The following is a 19428-nucleotide window of genomic DNA, read 5'->3' as shown; positions in this document are numbered from 1 at the left end:
TTAGATCAGATCAGAAGATATGATGATGATGGTGGTTAACGTTTCTTCGGCCATATTCTTTAGATTTCCTGTTGTTGTTGTTGTTATGACGAGTGGTAAAATTTTTCTTTATGGAGTGTTTTGAAATTTTTTTTTTCAATTATAAAAAAATTGAAATTTATCCATAGCGATTCCAAGAAATTTTCCAAAAAAAATTTCCATTATTATTTTTGATTGCTTCAGCCGATCATGTTTATTTTTTTGGTTCAAAATTGACAAAAAAAAAACTGCCAAATACAAGATTCGACATCGTCAAGACAAGAATATGAATTCTTATGAATAAAATGTCTACGATGATGGCGATAGCCATAGAATAGGATTCTCAAAAAAAAAATTGAATTTGAAATTGAATTCCGTCCATTTCAAATCGAAAGTGATGATGATGATTTTCTCGTCTCATTCGGTTTTCCGGCAAATATATTATTCTGAAGAAAAATAAACATTGAAAAAATTGTCGATCAAAATGAATGTTTTGAAATAATTATTTTGCTCAGCTGGATTGAATGTTTTCACAGAACACTGTTGCAACATCAAGAAATCAAAAAATATTAGAAAAATCCTTTCGTTTTTTACTTCAGATTTTATTTAGGCTACAAGTTGATTGTTTTTTTTCTTCTTCTTTACTTTCGACAGAAAAAACAAAACAATCAACAACAAACAAATTCAACTTCCGATCCAAATGAATTTCCTGATTGGCCAAAAAAAAGAGAAAACAAAACACAAAAATAGAATCAAAACGATGATGAACAATGATAATGAATTGGGAAAAAAACATTCCAATAAATGAGAAATTTCATGGAGTGAATTGTGTTATTATAAAAGCAATAATAAGAATAATAATCATTATCATCATCATCTTCATCATCATAGGCAATAATGATAATAATCGTCATCATTCAGTTACATCATCATTATGACCAAATTGGTCGAAAAATTTGTTTCATCATCATCATCATTATCGTCATCATTGCCAATGAAATTCAATTGAAAATTAAAAATCCAATATTGATCAAGTGAGAGTTCATCACAAGAAAACAAAACAAAAAAAATCATCATTCGTTTATGATTAAAATCCTGAAACATGAATGAAACTAATAGATTATTATCGAATTTGAATTTTATTCATAATGTCCTCGGATTTTTTGCTTCGACAAATGTAATTATCATCAACAACCGTATTCATTTTCCTGATTTTTTTTTTTGTTGTTGCCAATGTCTATTCATTGTCAGTCAGTAGTTGTAGTTGTTTCATTTCAATGTCTCAAGAGATTTTTTTCAAACAAACGAATAAACATTTTAGTTTAGTTTTGCCCTCAAGAATAGACCAACAAAAAAAAATTGTTGTCGTTTCCGAATTGAATTGTTTAAAAGTGCCTAATTGACTATTCGTTTGCTTGTTGTTTGAATTTGCTTGTTCAAAAAGGGTTTTTGGATTTAAATTCTGCTAATGGTTAAGTTTGTTATTTTGCAAAAACAAAAAACAAAAAACTCACAATCATACACACAATCATCGATTCTTGGATAAAGTTCACATTTTTATTTTCACATTGAATTTTTTTTTCTGTCAAAAAAAACGAGAACATCAAATGATGATGATAGAATTTGTCATTGTGTGAATAGAACAAAAAAAAAAAAAAAAATTCGGTTCCAAGACCCAAAAACCAAGTTTTATTTTCATTTGAAAAACAATAAAAAATTAACAAAACTTTCAACAGCAACAACGAGAAAAAACATAACAATGAATTTAAGCAAAAATAAGACAAAGAAGTTGCTTCAATTTTTTTTCATTTCATTCAAGAATTTTGCCAATGTTTTTTAGATCTAAATAAATTCATTCATTTCGTTAGAATTTTGTTGTTGTTCTTGTTTCTTTCATATATGAAATTGAATTTTATTTTTATTTCATTTTTATGATTATTGTTATTTGCATTTCATCATTATGATTATAACAACAACAATAACCATGTTTTCCATACGATTGTCTTGTCGATTTTTTATTTCTTCGTTTTTCTTATTCTTCTCATTATTATTTTCATGTTTCACGTTTTTTCAATTTTCTCAAACACAATTTTCAACAACAAACATATATATTGGATGATGATGATGATGAACCTTGAAGAAGTCATTGTTGAAAACAGGCCCCCGTAAGAAAGAAAAAAAAACTTTATTCGATTCTCGAGACCAGAAGAAGAAAAATAAATAGTGAAGATGATGATGATGATGATATTCCCTTGAGCGTGACGTTAAGAACATTCTTATATTTTCTTTTTCCCATTTTGGAATTGTGAACAATCCAACCGACCAAACCAATTCAATTCTACAACAAGTGTATGTAACTATAGTCGGCTACAATTACTAAACAAAATTCATAATGCAGAAAAAAATATATATTAGAAATTGTTTGAATTGAATGAATTCATGCAAAAGAAAAAATGAATGCCAAAAAAAAAAAAAACAGAATCCAAATGTAGAAAAAAAGCAAATTCAGTAGATTCAAATCAATAAATGTGATTTATTATTAAATATTTTTTTTTTCATAAACTTCTCTAAGCAATTTATTAGTTAAATACACAAACACACATATGCTTTAAAACAACGAATCAATCCGTGTGTATTAATCAGGTTTATCATTGCTTCAACAGATTATATTTCCTATTAGATTTTTATTTAAGAACAACATTAAAATGATAATAAAAATGATGCACGTGTGTATATAGAGAATGTGAATTTTTGATTGATTCATTCCTGAATAAAATTATTCGATTATGTTATAAAAATAGAATCGTTTTTGTTGTTGTCGATGAGCATCATTGACCATCTCATTTGATTTCTTAATGTTAAACGAAATAAAAATAAACAACGAAATCTCTATTGAATTCTTTTTTTCCCAAAAATATTTCTCGATCATTTGTTTTAATATTTTTTTGCATTTGTTTACATTTTGGTAAACATTCAGAATGCATTTCAGCATCCATAGTATTGTAAGAAGAAAACTTTTGACTGTTATCATCATCAATACAGATATCGAGGAAAATATTAATAGATTTTTTTTTTTTTGGAAAAATTTTACCGGCAATTATACCAAATGAAAACAATAAAAACCTGATAAGCATATAAATAGATAAAAAGATGGACAAATACCTGTACAAAAACATAAACATTATACTTTATCATCAATGAAACTAAAATTAAAGTTTCGCAATTGTCAAATTGAAAGCCAGAATAATCAATCATTCTTCATTAAACAGTTATTTTTTTGCAATAATTTTCAAGGATAATATCGATAGAATGAAGAATATTTGAATATAAAACAAACAGAATTTTCTAGTTTTAATTTTTTTTAGTCAATCAACCGGGTTTAATTGATTGCGTGATGAAATTTTTGCTCAAATAATAATAACAATAATAAAAACATGATGAATGTAACATAAAAACCATTTGGAATTTCATTTCATTTTTCAAGAATCACTCAAACAAGCATGACAATAATAAAAAAAAATATTAAAAAATGGCAAAAACAATGTTCAATTCGACAAACATTTGATGAATGGTTGAATGAACGTCATCGATTATCATATCGTTTGAAAAGAATTCAACGATTAATAATTATTAGTTTATTGATACCATATTTTATCTATATATTGATCTATATAGATAATAATGATCCAAATTCATTTATGAATAGAATCTTGAATCGTAGTCTAACATATAATGTTGGAATCAATGACGATTGGCCACATATCAGTGCAATCATCTTTTTATTATATGGTTTATTTGGTGTTTTTAATAATTATCTATTTTATTTTTATAATTTTAAAGATGAAATAGTATTAAAATTATTAACAAATGCAATTTTACAACCAAAATGTTTGGAAAAATTATCAATATTATCGATTCGTTGTAATGTAAGGACAGTAAATCGAATAAAATCTATAATTTGTACTGCTGATTCTTGTCGATTATTTGGAAGAATTTGCTGGGGTATGTTTGTTCTAAGAATATATTTTGTTTCGAAATTCTGTAAAATCAATGTTTTATTTAATAGCATTATCTACATTAACCTTATTAATTGTAATCATCGTTTACAACATAATCGAACCAAAAGAATTGTCTGTATTAATATTTGACATTATTCATTGTATTATTTCGGCATATAATCTTCGTTATGTAACTGCAGCAACATTTTTTATGCATAATAATATTATAATAATTGTCATTTATATAAGCGATTGTTTTCGTTCAATTAATCAAATGTTAACAAAATCTAATCAATATAATAAAAATCTTCATAGATCAATGGCCGAATTTATTCAACAACATAATGATCTTTGTCGATTAATAACAAAAATCGATGTATATTTAGGAAAATATCTGTCTATTACATTGGCCATTCATATACCGATTAATGTTATTTCAGTGAATACATTATCAAATATAAAATCAACATATATTATACCATCAACATTTTTATTGTTAACAACAATTATTGAAATAATTTTAATACTATCAATAATAGCATTAATGATACCGATCAATCAACAAGCAATAGCCGGTAGATTAACATTTCATTCATCATTAGCACGTGGTGGTGGTTATTTTTATCGTTCAACATTTAATGGTCAAAAAAATTATCCACGTGGTATATATTCATTTGTTCGTTTTCATTTAAAATGTCAAAATTATCTGGAACGTTTTGCATCTTGTAACATTCAAATTGGTATACATTTAAAAGAACTTTGTATTACACATGTAAATTTTTGGAATGTAAGTTTAGAATCAAAAAAACAAGCTAATTTACAAATATCTAACATTAAAATAACTTCTTTTTTTTTGTCAGTTTATTATCATCTATATTAGCTATGTTTTGCTTGTCCATACTGCTTTACATCGTTAACCAAAATCTTTTTCAACATTCTGGAGATGTGTTGACGAAGCCATTAGAAGTAAACAAAAAAAAAAAAAAATCCGAATCAATGAAATCACTATCATCATGTCATGTCATGTCATGTCGTTTCATGACATGATGTTGATGACAGCTTTTGTAGCATCAATAAAATGTTATATAATAAATAAAGATATTTGATTGAAAAAAGTGAAGATTTTCTTCTCACGGTTTTTTTTCGGTTTGTTTGATTTGTTTGAGAAAAAAAAAGTTCCAATGAACTTTTACACACATGCGCATTACTTTGATTCTTGATGTAAATTTTTGAGAGAGATAGAAGAAAGGTTTTTGATCATTATTGATGTCTATGAATGTTTATTCATCATAATAACTAATAATGATTATAATGATGATGATCATAATGATGGCCATCATTATTATTTTATTTTATTTTATAGAAAAAAAAATTTGTAAATTGCGAAAAAAAAGAGGATATACACAAAATTGGCCATCATCATCATCATCATCATCAATCATTTGATCGATTTGTTTTTGAAAGGAGAAAAAAATGCTTCATTCTTGAACATCTTGAAAGATAAGGATTGTATACGAAAACCATTCTTGATGATTATACCGACAAAAAACAATGAAAATTATTCACGGAACATTACATGATACAATATGAAACAATGACGGATGATAGGTAAAGTAAGTTGCCGATCGCTAATTGTCACATTGTTTTGAAAATCCATCGTTGAAAAAACATGAAAACGAAATTCTGCTTACCTATAGAATAAAAGTGAGAAACGAGAGAGAGAGAGAAAAAAGAGTTTAATTTTAGTTGTCAGAATAACAAACAAAAAAAAAGTATTAAAATGAATGAAAGTATTAAAATTTGTTTGTTGCCTAATTTGAAATTTCGATTAATCGAAAATAGAGAGATTACCTGCAGATTCATTCCGGACAACAACAAAAAAAAAAAACAAGATAGGTGAAGATAACAACAAACAAAATAAATGTTAATGACAATGAATGAATTTTCTTGGTTGTAAAGAGATAATGGATCGGTTTTTTGTTTTTTTTTTTGGTTCACGAATAAATCTTTTCGATCAGGCAAGAAAGAAAAAAAAACACATTTTCAGAAAAAAAAACAAATAAAGAAAATACACCCGGTGGTGGTGGTGATGGCGATGGTGGTAAATAACATTTTCTCGATTTTTGTTTACACCATCACCATCAATCGACAAACAACAATTGACAATTTTGAGATGTAATTAGATGTGTAACAACAACAACAACAACCAAAAGTGAGAGGAAGAAAAGAAAAAATCATTTTCACATTCATTTCATTTAAAACCATCATTTTCATCGATTGTAATTTTCTAAAACGATGAATATAAGGCGAACGAGAGAAAAAAACGAACGAAATTCTGGTACATTATGGTTACTTGTTGTTAAATAATTGTTTGTGATAAAAAAGAAAATAAAAAATTGCCCGATTCAATGTTATACAATGTGTCTATGGATATCCACAACAACAACAACAACGAACCAAAAGTTTTTTTTCCGCCCAATAATGATAATGATAAAAGAAACCCTATGTTGTTCAATTATCAACATTTGCCAATGTTTGTGTAATTGGATCTTTTCTCACTCTCTCTCTCTCTAGCTGTACACAATTTTCTTCTTTTGGATCCTGTATTTTTTAGTTTGGTTGTGATTGGAATATACACATCCATTCATCGAATGAATACAAGAGAAAGAAAGAAAATTACTTCAAACACACACACACACATATTGTCCAAAGTGAGAAAATGCAGAGCTTATCATCATCAATAAGAAAAAAATAATAATACTTCGAACAACAATAACGTAGCTGTTTTATTTCACTTTTTTGTTGTTGTTGTTGTAATTTCACTTGACAATAAACCCGACAGGAAAAAAAAACCCGATACAGAGGAATTCAATTCTAATCAATGTGATCGCTGTAATAAGCTTTTTTCTTGTAATCATCATCATTATGGAATGGATAATTTCGAAGAAAATTTGATGGAATTAAAAATAACACTCCAATATGAAATCTGAAACAAAATTATTTACCAGACAAATTCTTTGATTTCGGTTATAGGGGTTTCACACTAGCAGCAATGTGAATGAAATATTTCAAATGCAATATTTCACTACATTTCAGCCTTATGGACTGAAATATTGCATTTGAAATATTTCATTCACATTGCTGCTAGTGTGAAACCCCTATTAATATAATAACAACAAAAATGACAAACTCACGATAAACAACACTGTTAAAAATGGTATGACTTTATAAGTTCATAAAGTGGAAGTGTGGACTTATAAGTTCACATTTTTTCTTGTATGAAATTATAAACTCACATTATTTCTCGTATGGAGTTATAAAATCACAACGTTTTTCGTATGAGTTTAAAAATTCGAATTTTGGATTTTATTTGTAATTAAAAACTCATAATGTTTTTCGAATGGACTTATAATCTCACATGGTTTCTCGTATGAAGTTATAAACTCACAACGTTTTTCGTATGGAGTTATAAAATCACAACGTTTTTCGTATGACTTTAAAAATTCTAATTTTGGATTTAATTTTATTTTTTTAAAATTAAAAACTCATAATGTTTTATGAATGGAGTTATAAACTCACATGGTTTTTTCGTATGAAGTTATAAACTCATAACGTTTTTCGTATGAGTTTATAAGCTCACAATTCCTTAAAGTGAAGTTAAAAAATCACAATTTTGGATTTTATTTTATTTTTTCAAATTACAAACTCACAACGTTTTTCGTATGAGTTTATAAGTTCACAATTCCTTAAAGTGAAGTTATAAAATCACAATTTTGATTTTATTTTATTTTTTCAAATTACAAACTCACAACGTTTTTCGTATGAGTTTATAAGTTCACAATTCCTTAAAGTGAAGTTATAAAATCACAATTTTGATTTTATTTTATTTTTTCAAATTACAAACTCACAACGTTTTTCGTATGAGTTTATAAGTTCACAATTCCTTAAAGTGAAGTTATAAAATCACAATTTTGATTTTATTTTATTTTTTCAAATTACAAACTCAAAAAAAAATTGGATTTTTGGACTTGGAAAATTTTTTTGAAAAATTTTGAATTCATGTGGAGGCGACGAGCGCCCTCATAATTGAAATTAGCTGTTAGGGTTCTGTTTTGATTATTTAAACTACTGTTCGATTAGTTGTTATTCATTATTTTTGTTAAGTGTGGTTCGTTTACAAAATTTGGTTATCAGGTTTGTTCATTGAATATGATTGTTGTTTATGTCTAACTTGTTCCATGTTTTTTCCTAATCTCATTGGTTTTGTTTTAAGTATTTTTTATCACTACCTACAATAACACCGAATCAAGCTAAGATTGAGAAAGAATGACATTTATGTTGGGGATGTTCGATTGCTATCTGTCTCAACTTCAATGCCGACAAGTGTCGAATGAATGCAAAGATTCTAATTTACTTTATTTGTCCATTTGATCACGAGGTCATAATCTATAAAGATGGATCGAACAATGAAAACCAAGTCGGGTTCTCTTTTCATGTTCCTGAGCCGATTTCTATTGATAAATTTCTATTAGCCTTGTTTAATAATTATAATAATTAATAATATATCTTTAAATGAAAAATAATTAAAAACTTCAATAATTTAATTTAATTTCACTTGCGCATCAAGATTTTTTTAATAAAAAAAAAAAAAACGCTTGCGTATAGGGGTTTTTATTTTTATTTTAAAAACCTCACATTTTTTCTCGTATGAAGTTATAAACTCACAACGTTCTCGTATGAGTTTATAAGCTCACAATTCCTTAAAGTGAAGTTATAAGTTCATAAAGTGGAAGTGTGGACTTATAAGCTCACAATTCCTTAAAGTGAAGTTATAAGCTCACAATTCCTTAAAGTGAGTTTATATGTTCACTTGGTCTAATGTGAACTTATAAGTCCACACTTCCACTTTATGAACTTATAAAGTCATACCATTTTTAACAGTGAAGAAATGCAATGAATAAAAAAAAAGTGTGTAAAATCAAAAGTCATCATCATTATCACCATTATTATAGCTAACAATTTTCATTCATTTTGAAACATCATCACGATCATCGATTGGATAATGATTATCATTTTGATTTTGATTTTGATCAAGTCAAACTATAATACAAACATTTCGATTATCTAAACAACTATAATTCCTGTTTCATTATTTCGAGATTGTAAACTAAACAAAACTGAAAAATGTATACAAACAATGATAAGGGGTTATCATCATTAGCATATAACCATGACATTAAACAACCAGAACAACTGCAAACAAAAGAACTAAGGTTGGGTTAAAAAAAATTTTTCTTATTTCAGGATTTAAGGTTCTTCTGGTTTGATTTTTGATTTTGACCACAATCAACCCTGTGTATGTGTTTGTGTGTCTGTGTGATACACCTAGTTTCATTTCATTCAAACAAAAAAAAAATTTCTTCTTGATTGTATTATGTATAACCATTCAGGCATATAAAACCCGGATAAACAGAAAAATAAAAAAAATTTTCTTCTGAATGAATCAGTCATCAAATTATGATAATCATCATCATCATCATGAGGATTCGTGATGTTGAATTACATCATCATCATCATCATCATTTACTACAGTTCAGTACACACGATCTGTATGATGATGATGATGATGATGAAAATCGTGAAAAGAATTAGTATACTTAATGAACGAGTTAATATAATAAAGTTAATTAGTTGTACCATGATAATAATAATAATAATAATAATAAAACATTATTTACACATTAAAAATACATCATGTTATTTTTATTTATAATTTAAACATTAAAAATTATAATTACTATCATTACGTAAGGTGATGAATAAAAAATATATTTTGGATATTTTTGTTTTGTAAAAAAAAATCCAGAATATTCCAGGGTATTCGAAATCGAATGTTGATTATCTAGGTTTTCTTTTTTTGTTTGTTATTGACTTGAAAGTCATGTGTCTTGAAATCAAGGACTTAAAATAGAATCTCCCTCTCATGCCAAAAACATTATTTCATCATCATCAGAATCATAATCAATGGGGAGGTGGAATGGACACGCGATTCTGTATATCTTAGGAAAAATAAAGAAGAATGATGATGAAAAGTCTTTAATTCTATGACAAACATATCTGGAACTAAAATTGTTCTGGAACTAAAAACTTTCATCGACGACGACGATGATGATGATGATGATGATCATCATTATTGTACCGAAAAAAAAAAATTTCGGCAAGAATCAAAACCATATAATAATAGATGAACAACTAATGTACAATTCTCGATTTTTTTGGATAAAGTTTCTTCATTTCTTTTATTCAATGATGTTCAGTTAATAAAGAAATAGAAAGCGAAAAAATAAAAACCCAAAACCAAACAACATATTGATGATGATAACATTTCACAAGAACAAACAAACAAACAAACAAATAAGAAAATGTAATAGTTAGTTAGTGAATGATGATGAACGAATCCGATCATCATCATCATCATCATCATCACCATCAATCAATCGATATATCGATTGTTTTATTCTTTTAATTCGAATGTTCGAATGTCGTCGATATGGTGGTCACTTATTGGATACAGAATAAAACATTCAAAAACAGAAAAAAAAGGTTTCATTGTTCCTGGATCGACGACTCAATCTCCTGGCATTAATTTTTTACTAAACAGGATTTTTGTTAGAAAAAAAAGATGACCTTTTTTTTCTCACACAATGGTTTGCTGTAAACGATTAACTGAAAACAAACAAACAAACAAACAAATCATTATTGTCCACTTCATACCGAATAAATAATTTATGGAAAATCAGAGAAAAAATTCTAAAACTAGAAAAAAAATTCTTTTATCAAAACGATGATAAGAGTTTAGGACAAAGACCTTTCATCAAAGGTTTTTTGGAGAGAAAGAGCGAAAAAAAAAATGCCAGACAGAATAATAAAAATGGAGAAAATCTAGTCTTTTTGATAACCGATACACGAACAAACACACACACACACAGAACCAGCCACACAAACACACATTGACAACTATGAAAAGTTAATCGAGAAAAATGATGCTATATTCAATGTTTGTAAATGAAACTTTGAAAGAGTATTCTTCTTCTTCCTCTTCTTTTTCGTTCATTTATTTGTTGTTTGGATCATTTCTATCCAAACAACAAACAACAAACAACAAAAATATATCGAACTCAAAATGATAAATAGACCATCACACAAATTTTATCAACATTAAAACAGAATTTTCATTCAAAAAAACTAAAAAAACTAAAACTTAAACAATCAAGTATCAAATGATACTGTCCAAATGTCAAATGTTGTTGTAGTTTTTTTTTCGCACTCGAATACACCACAAAATGACAAAAAACAACAACAACAACAAAAATTCTTATCGAATTATGATGATAGTGATGCTGTCTATTTTCGTTTTTTTTTGTTTGGTTGAAATTTTTTTGTTTTCTATTTCTCAAAATTTTCTTCTTTTACTTTCTTAATTCATTTTTTGTTTTGATTTTGTTTCAAATCGTTTTCGCGGTATCAGGTTTTATAATATTCTTTCTTTGTTTATTTGGCTTGTTTTAAATGTGATGTGATGACAGGAATGAAAAATGTTTTCAAAGGGAAACAAAAATCAAAGGAAGTTAATGAATGAATTTGAAATCTTTTTGTTTACCACTACTTTTTTTCAAACAGAACAAAAAAAAATCAGATCAGATTGTTTTGTTTTCAGTTCACAGGAATTTTCTAGATGATGATCATGATAATCATTATCATGATCGTTATCAACGTTTTATTTTTATTTTTGATAATTTTGATAACAAAATTCGATATCAATATTGTGAATGCAATGTGATCATTCGCTCATTCATTCAGTTATTCAATGATGATGATGATGATCACATTTCGAACAAAATGAAACCAAAAAAAATCCCAAGATAAAATATGTGTTTAATAATGAAAAATTGCCCGTTATTATTATTATTAACGTTATAATCTTTTGAAACATCTTTTTTGCATATATGGTTGACTTTTTTTCTGGTTGGTTCGAGAAAAGGCAGAAAAAAAGCTTTTAAAAAACTGGTAAGAACAAAAAAACAAAAAGCCATTCTCCTTTCTTTATTTAAAAATGTTAAAGAAAATAATCATGATTCTTGAATCAAATATGAAACACACACCTACTTATAGTTATCATTTTAAGATTTTTTTTTTCGATTAAAGAAAAAAAAAATTATATGGTTAAAAACTGAAATTTGCTATAATCATTTGGAGCAAAAAAGAAAAAATGTCTTAAGAATGATGGCAGGATAAAAAAACAACATCGAATGACCTTTTCCAATGGATGAATGAATGGTTAGATACATTTGAATCAAACTATCATTATTATTATATCACCCATCAGACCATTATCATCATCATCATCATCATCTTGATCATTCCCATTGAATAACAATCGACGATTAAGTAGAAAAAAAGAAAAAAACCCATCAAAAATGATAACCGGATTGACCTTTTTTTTTTTTTGCTTTCTTTCATTGATAAAACATCCAATATGAAACAAAATGTATATGATCATTTCAATACATCACACACACACACACAAAAAACTACCAAACATAATCACCACCAAGGTCATTATCATTATCATCATCTTTATTGTTACATCAATCGATGGCATTCAGCACCTAAGAAGAAAGAAAAAAACTTACTGATACTGATGATAATGATGATCGAGGTCAAATCGAATTGAATAGTTGATAATGATGATGATGATGATAACAAGTAACCAAATGGCTAATAGCCAAACAAATCATCAAGGTCATTGAAGAATGAAAAATTTTCTTTTTGTGGTTAAAAAAGATTTTAACTGATATGTTGAAAAAAAGAATGAACATTTTACTATAAGAATTTCATATTGGCAAAATCGTAACCAAACCAAAACGGAAATTAATTCATTGATTCATTCATACGTTTCGAATGTATGTTTCTTTTGCTATTTCATTATCTAATATCGATTGTGATTGACTGATTGATTGATTGATTGACGTACTGACACTGAAAACAAATCAGGCGAATCATCTCTATATGTTTTTCTGTCTATCAATGTGACAGATGAAAACAAATGAAAAAAAACTAAGGTAGGTCAAATCCGAAAAACCAAAATCAAAATCAAATATCGATCGATTCGTATGTATCGATCTAATATAGAAAGAATATATCGAGGCCACACCTGAATGATCATCATAACAATGATGATGATTATTATTATTATCATCAATTTTTTGTCAATCATACTATAATCATTATGATTATAATCATCAAACATTACCAATTCTTATTGGAACATTTTTCCAATTGTACATAGGTATGTCACATACAGGATGATGATTACCTTTTTATTATTATTATTATTATCATTATTTTTTTCTTGTAAATCAAGGAAATTGTCATCATTGTAATGAGCGAGAGAGGAAAAAAAAGTTTTTTTACATTTCCATTTCTATTAAAGGAAATGATGATGATGATGATGATTGAAGATGAACCAGGCCCAATCAATTTGGCCAATAAATTTGATCTGAAGCCTATGTACCATTGCTAATGACCAATCTAAGAAATTGATTACGGCTCAGAATAACAACCAGAGAGAGAAAAAAAAACCTAAACAAGATTAACAAAAAGTTAGATAATCAGATGTCAAGATTCTCATAAGGATTTTTGTTTCGATACATCTTTTTTTCTTCTTTTTTCTCACCCAACTTACATTTGTTCAAGTGTTATATTTTTTTTCATTTATTTTGTGTTTCGATTTCAGCATACAATCAAATGGTTCTTGTGGTCAATTCAACAACAACAACAGCGGTGATAAAAAAAGAAGAGAAGAAAACCATATTCGGAAAATCGGATCAACAACAACAACAACAACAACAAAGTGCAATGCAGTCAACCAAAAAGAATAAACGAAAATCCCCGGTTATTATTATTATTTCGACTAGATATTTATTTGGTCTGGTTAGTACACATAAACCCAACAACAACAACAACAAAAATGAATGAATAAAACAATTATAATTTTCATTGGAAACACTTTGCTCGATAAAAAAATGCCAAATGAAACAAGCAAAAAAATAATAATATCATCAAAATCATCATCAGCTGAAGAAAAACAACAACAACAGAAAATGGAAAAAAAAAGTTTTTGCAAGCATTGATTCCTGGAACACAACAGCGGTTGTTGTTGTTATTGCTTGTTATCAATGTTGATTAAATCGAATCAAATAGAAAAAAACTATTGATAATACCGAAAAGCGAGAGAAGAAAAAAAAATGGCAGCGGAAAATATAAAAAAAATTATTTTTTTTTGTTTATCCAGAATCATTTTCATTTTGGAATAACAAACAACATCAGTTTCGTATATTTAAATAAGCAAAGTCAAAATTTAATATTTTGGTGAATTGTGGCCACCAAAACGTGTTTATGAACGAATGAAAAATAAAATCACGATGATCATTTCACAGATGATGATGATTTTCCATATATTTCTTTGGGAATCCATCAGGGAAAAAATGTCCTTCAGTAATATTCAATATAATGATGGTAATGATTTTGAATGATAATAATGATTACATCATATCAACGCATCATTATCAATATTTTTTGTCATAAACATGAATAACAACAACAAAAATGTTGAATCATCAGGAATTTTTGTTTTCTGGTTTAATAGCCAACAGAAATCAATCAGAGAGAGATTTGCTGAGAGAGAAGAATATCGTCTGCCACCATCGAGGTTACATGTACCGACAAAGTTGGCTCGAATAGGCGGGTGGATATTTTAGCACATGATCCACGGTCGAAATCAACATATATCATTAACCCGACAATACGTTTTGAATCCAATGAGGACGTCGGTCGGATGGTCCAGGCCGAGAAGGAAGCCATCTACACCGGATGCTCGGATGATCTAAAAAGAAGCTTCCCACAATATCCAATCGAAAACATCGAGATTTATGGACTGTGGTTCGGAGCAAGGGGAACCATCTCGCCCCAAATAGTATCATTCTTTAACAGATTTGGTCTCGACGAAAGCCACCTGGTTGGCATGGCCGAATCTGTTGTGATTGATTCCATAAAAATGATACACCACCACATTTACGCTTCGAACTGACGATAAATTTGAATTTTTTTTAACTTAATTTAATTATTGTTTTTATGTCTTTGTTGATTGATTAGTATGCTGTGCCTAAACGGCAGACTACCATCAGGTAGCAGCAAGACGAATTTATCTCTACTTTCTATTGAATCTTATTTCAATTTTAAAAAACAACTTAAAAAATGTGTAACAAAAAGATTGAATTTCCCGTTGAGGACAATGAACAACAAAATGAAGCTGAATATCAAGAACAACTAGACGAAATATTGGAGGCAAAGCAGATGAACTGGGTGATTCGAAACCCCATACCAAACGTACCATTTCAACCTCGTTTCTTGGTACGAAATGAAAGGAATATTTTGGCGACCATTGTCACCTCATTTGGTTTTGTCGTCACATTTTTTCCGCAATACACTTACCAGATGCTAATGCTGGTATCAAGTGTATTAGCGACTCTGTATCATGATGAAGTAATTGGATTTTGTCATGCAATCTATATACTGATACGACTTATGTATCGTTCGCTACGTGGTCAAGAATAAAAATCAATATATTTATCATATAAAATTTTTATTATCAAAAATTTAAAATCGTTCATCTTATTCTTATTCTGTCATTTTATTCAACAATTCAAATCATTAAATGTAAATGTACATTGCTGTCAAAATTCGTTTTTCTGGCATGGATCATTCAGAATTACTTAATAACAATGGGAATATTATTCTTTTTATGGATGCAGTCGCTCAGATCTACAGTAGATTCAACCGAATCACCGCCACTGTCATCCCCTGAGCAGTTTTAACATTTATTTTATTTATTTTATAGTTGCCGATTTATCTTCTTTAATCATCAAATCTTCATTAAATATTGTTCACAATCACTTGTACGGTTGATTGTTTTGGTTGATTGTATTTTTATTTGTATTTGTATTTTAATTTTATTTATTTATTATTATCATTTTTTTTTTCTTTTTTTTTTAAATGTTTATTTACTGTGTGTAAAGCAACTCCGGTTAGGAGCAGTAATAATAAAGTTATTTCTTTTCTTTTTTCTCCTTACATTGTCATTGTATAGAATCATTGTACATGTTAAACCCCTGATTCCATTTTCAGGTGGTAAGGTTCAAAGAATAAAAAAAAATTGCTTTCAAAAAAAAAAAAAATCTTTTTTGTTGTTGTTGTTTGGTTTTGTCCAATTCATTTTGAAAATGGTGGCAAATTGAAAATGATGTCCCAAGAATTATGACAAAAACAAAAAATAGAAAATATATTGGTTCAGTTTTTATTTGTTACAAAATTAAAACCGGACAAATTTTTTCGTTAGTTGGTTGGTTGGTTGGCTAAAAATAAAAAGTTTTTCACGTTTGTTGCTGGCTAATAATAATCAAGTAGCAATTAATTCAAATAATGTTCAATGATAATATTCAATGTTTGGTCTTGATCAGTAAAACAATAGAAAAAGTATCATTCGGAATAAATCATTCGGAATTCATTACAAAGCGATGGAGGAGAGGGAGAACGAAAGTAGAAACATTTTCCAAAATAACCAAAAAAAAAAGCATTTCATTCAAAACTAAATACACAAAAGTGTTTTTTTTTCGGTTGCTAATCACATACTCATTGGCTAAAATTAGCTAAAACCAAAAGAATCTGACAGAATAAAAAATCAGACACTCACACACACATAGATAACAAACACACACACATACAAAAACATTGACGACAGGACCAAAAATATTCTTTATGTTGAATGTATATTTCGCCATCATAATTATCATCATTATCATCAGACAACCAAAGAAACCATATGATGATGATGAAATCATCAAGATCAAGATATGAAACCAGAAAATAAAATAAAAAAAGTTTCTATATAATTTTCTATTTCCTCATTTCGGTTTCACCATGTTATTATTATCATTATGTTTTTTTTCGATGGTGGTTTCTTTGGTCCAACGATTTTTTTTTCGGTCATGGAACGAATGAATTTTCTAAATGATTCAGGTTTCATTACATTTCCGATTACTATATTTTTTTTTCGCCCGGCCAATTTACTTTTTCGAGTAAGTTTTCGAGAATAATTTTGTGTTGGTGGATATAATAATATTTTTACAGAATTATTTCATATTTTTCTTTTTCTTTGTTCCGCCGAAAAAAAAATGTTTGAAAAAAAGATGAAAAATCATTTTATTCTCTCTCTCTCTCTCTCTCTCTCTCTCTCTCTCTCTCTCTCTCTCTCTCTCTCTGACTTCCCCTTCAATACCATTAGTGTAATGTGCTGTGTAGATTCATGATGCATTCGAATGAATGTCAACGACCCTTATGATAATTTTATGGGCCATATTTTATTGTTGTTGTTGATATTTTTTAATAGTTAAAACTAAAAATGTATATTTGGACATTGACAATCATCAATTGCCATCATTGGTCGGTTGGTCGGTACATGTATTGAATATTCTATTTTTCTTGTTTTCAATTTTTTTTTGTTTGAAAAAAAATGAAAAACATACCAACGATATGTATGACTTGTTTTCGGAAAAAATGAAGGAAAAAGAAAAAGCGAAATTCCTGAAAGATATGGGCATCGAGCCAATGATGAATGAATTTTTTTTATTTTGTTGTTCAAAATAAAAAAATCCAGAATAATTTTTATTATCAGTTTAACTAAACAGTGTCATATGTGTGAATATTATCATGAATCAAAAATTTTGTCAACAGACACACCGAGATAGTACAAAAGAGATAGTAAAAGAATGAAATGATAATGAAAAAAAAATCACTGTGTTAAAAAGCCAATTATGATGAGAATGGTGAAACAATTTCACTATTTTCATATAATCATTATAATCATCCATTCTTGATGAATTTTTTTTTGGAAATTTCATCATCATCGTCATCATAACCCATTTCTTTTTTTTCACCTTATTTGTATCAAGCCATATATACCGTATACAACATAAAATACCATCATCATCATCATCATCAACGATGTTTGGTAATGGTAATTCCAATGGGACCAGAAAAAAAATCTATTCAAAATTTGATGATGATGATAATGAAACCATAAAAAGCATAAACGATGCCAAACCCGGATTCATACTCTTTATACCATTCTACCATACGAACCAAAATAGTTACCACACGTTCCAATAGACGAGCCTAACTAACTAACCAGAAAATAAAATAAAATAAAAAAAAAAATCAAATGACAGAATCGTTGGAAGAAAACCAGACAAAATGAAAACCATTTAAATCATTATATTGCCATTGTAATATAATGGGCATCGTGTTTGTGTTATACGATAATGATGATGATGATGGTGGTGGTGGTGGTGAATAGATGAATTTCGAGAATTGTGTATGTGACTTCAAAACCCAAAACCATCTCCTAATAAAATGATATTTTTTCTTACTCATTGATAAGCCAAATAGGGAATGAGATGTGAGGAAACCTAGAAAAAAAAAGCTATTTGTACACAAATCATTCACATTTTTTTTTCTTGATGATGGATAATAAAGAGAAATCTATTTTTTTCGCTAAAGAGATCATTCTGCAAAAAATCAATTAATCAATTTGATATTCTCTTTTTTTAGTTTAGTTTATTAATTTGATTTATTAAATCATTTAGCCATGCTTGTCGTTGGTTAGCCAAATAAGGGATGTTTGATTTCAAATCCCACATCACCTAGCAAAATTGAATGTGAACCTCTCTCACTCTCTCTCTCTCTCCCCAATCAACAACAACAACAACAACCAAATAATTCATCAATTTTCATTCAACCAAAACTCTCACTAATACCACTGGAATAAAGAAAGAATTCCAAACAAACAAACAAACAAAAATAAAGAAAAGAATCAAGGTATTTTTTTTCATTCATAGCAAACAAACAAACAAACAAAAAAAATTGATAGACAGACAACAAGAATTTAAGAACATTGTATTCTTGTGAACAAAAGATGAAATTTTTTTTTCTTATTTGATTTGATGAAAATGAAAAAAAACTAATGGAAAAAGATTTGAATCTTCAGACAGGAAAGACTCCTGAATACATCCAATGACGAAGACGATGACGACAACAACAAAGATGAAATGCATTATAGAATACAAAAAAAATGATGATGATGATGATGATGATGATTAAATAATGAAAAAAGATGAGAAGAAACGACGAAGAAGAAAAAAACGTAAAAGCTCAGTGAATGTAATTATTATGGGCCCAACGGAACAAAATAGAGATTCGATGATGATGAAAATTTCATTCAAATTCCAGTAATATA

At 28.0% G+C, this 19428-nt stretch overlaps 1 protein-coding gene and 2 long non-coding RNA genes across 4 annotated transcripts in view; 2 read left to right on the top strand and 1 right to left on the bottom strand.

The window, feature by feature from the left end:
* Positions 1-19428, bottom strand: part of LOC113798742 (uncharacterized) — a 69305-nt gene that overhangs the window by 38630 nt on the left and 11247 nt on the right. The window lies entirely within an intron of this gene.
* Positions 7636-8625, top strand: LOC142644904 (uncharacterized). Its single transcript, XR_012846088.1, has 2 exons — positions 7636-8210; positions 8290-8625. It is a non-coding gene; the product is annotated as an uncharacterized LOC142644904 (long non-coding RNA).
* On the top strand, positions 12258-14132 carry LOC142644853 (uncharacterized). The gene is made up of 2 exons (XR_012846031.1): positions 12258-13138; positions 13813-14132. It is a non-coding gene; the product is annotated as an uncharacterized LOC142644853 (long non-coding RNA).

This window comes from Dermatophagoides pteronyssinus, unplaced genomic scaffold, assembly GCF_027571235.1.
Source record: "Dermatophagoides pteronyssinus isolate colony J.1.1.1.1 unplaced genomic scaffold, Derpt_VIB-CSIC_2022.12 sq0004, whole genome shotgun sequence".
Lineage (NCBI taxonomy): Eukaryota > Metazoa > Arthropoda > Arachnida > Sarcoptiformes > Pyroglyphidae > Dermatophagoides > Dermatophagoides pteronyssinus.
Note: the sequence above shows the minus strand (reverse complement) of the source record. Positions and strands in the feature narration are given on the sequence as shown.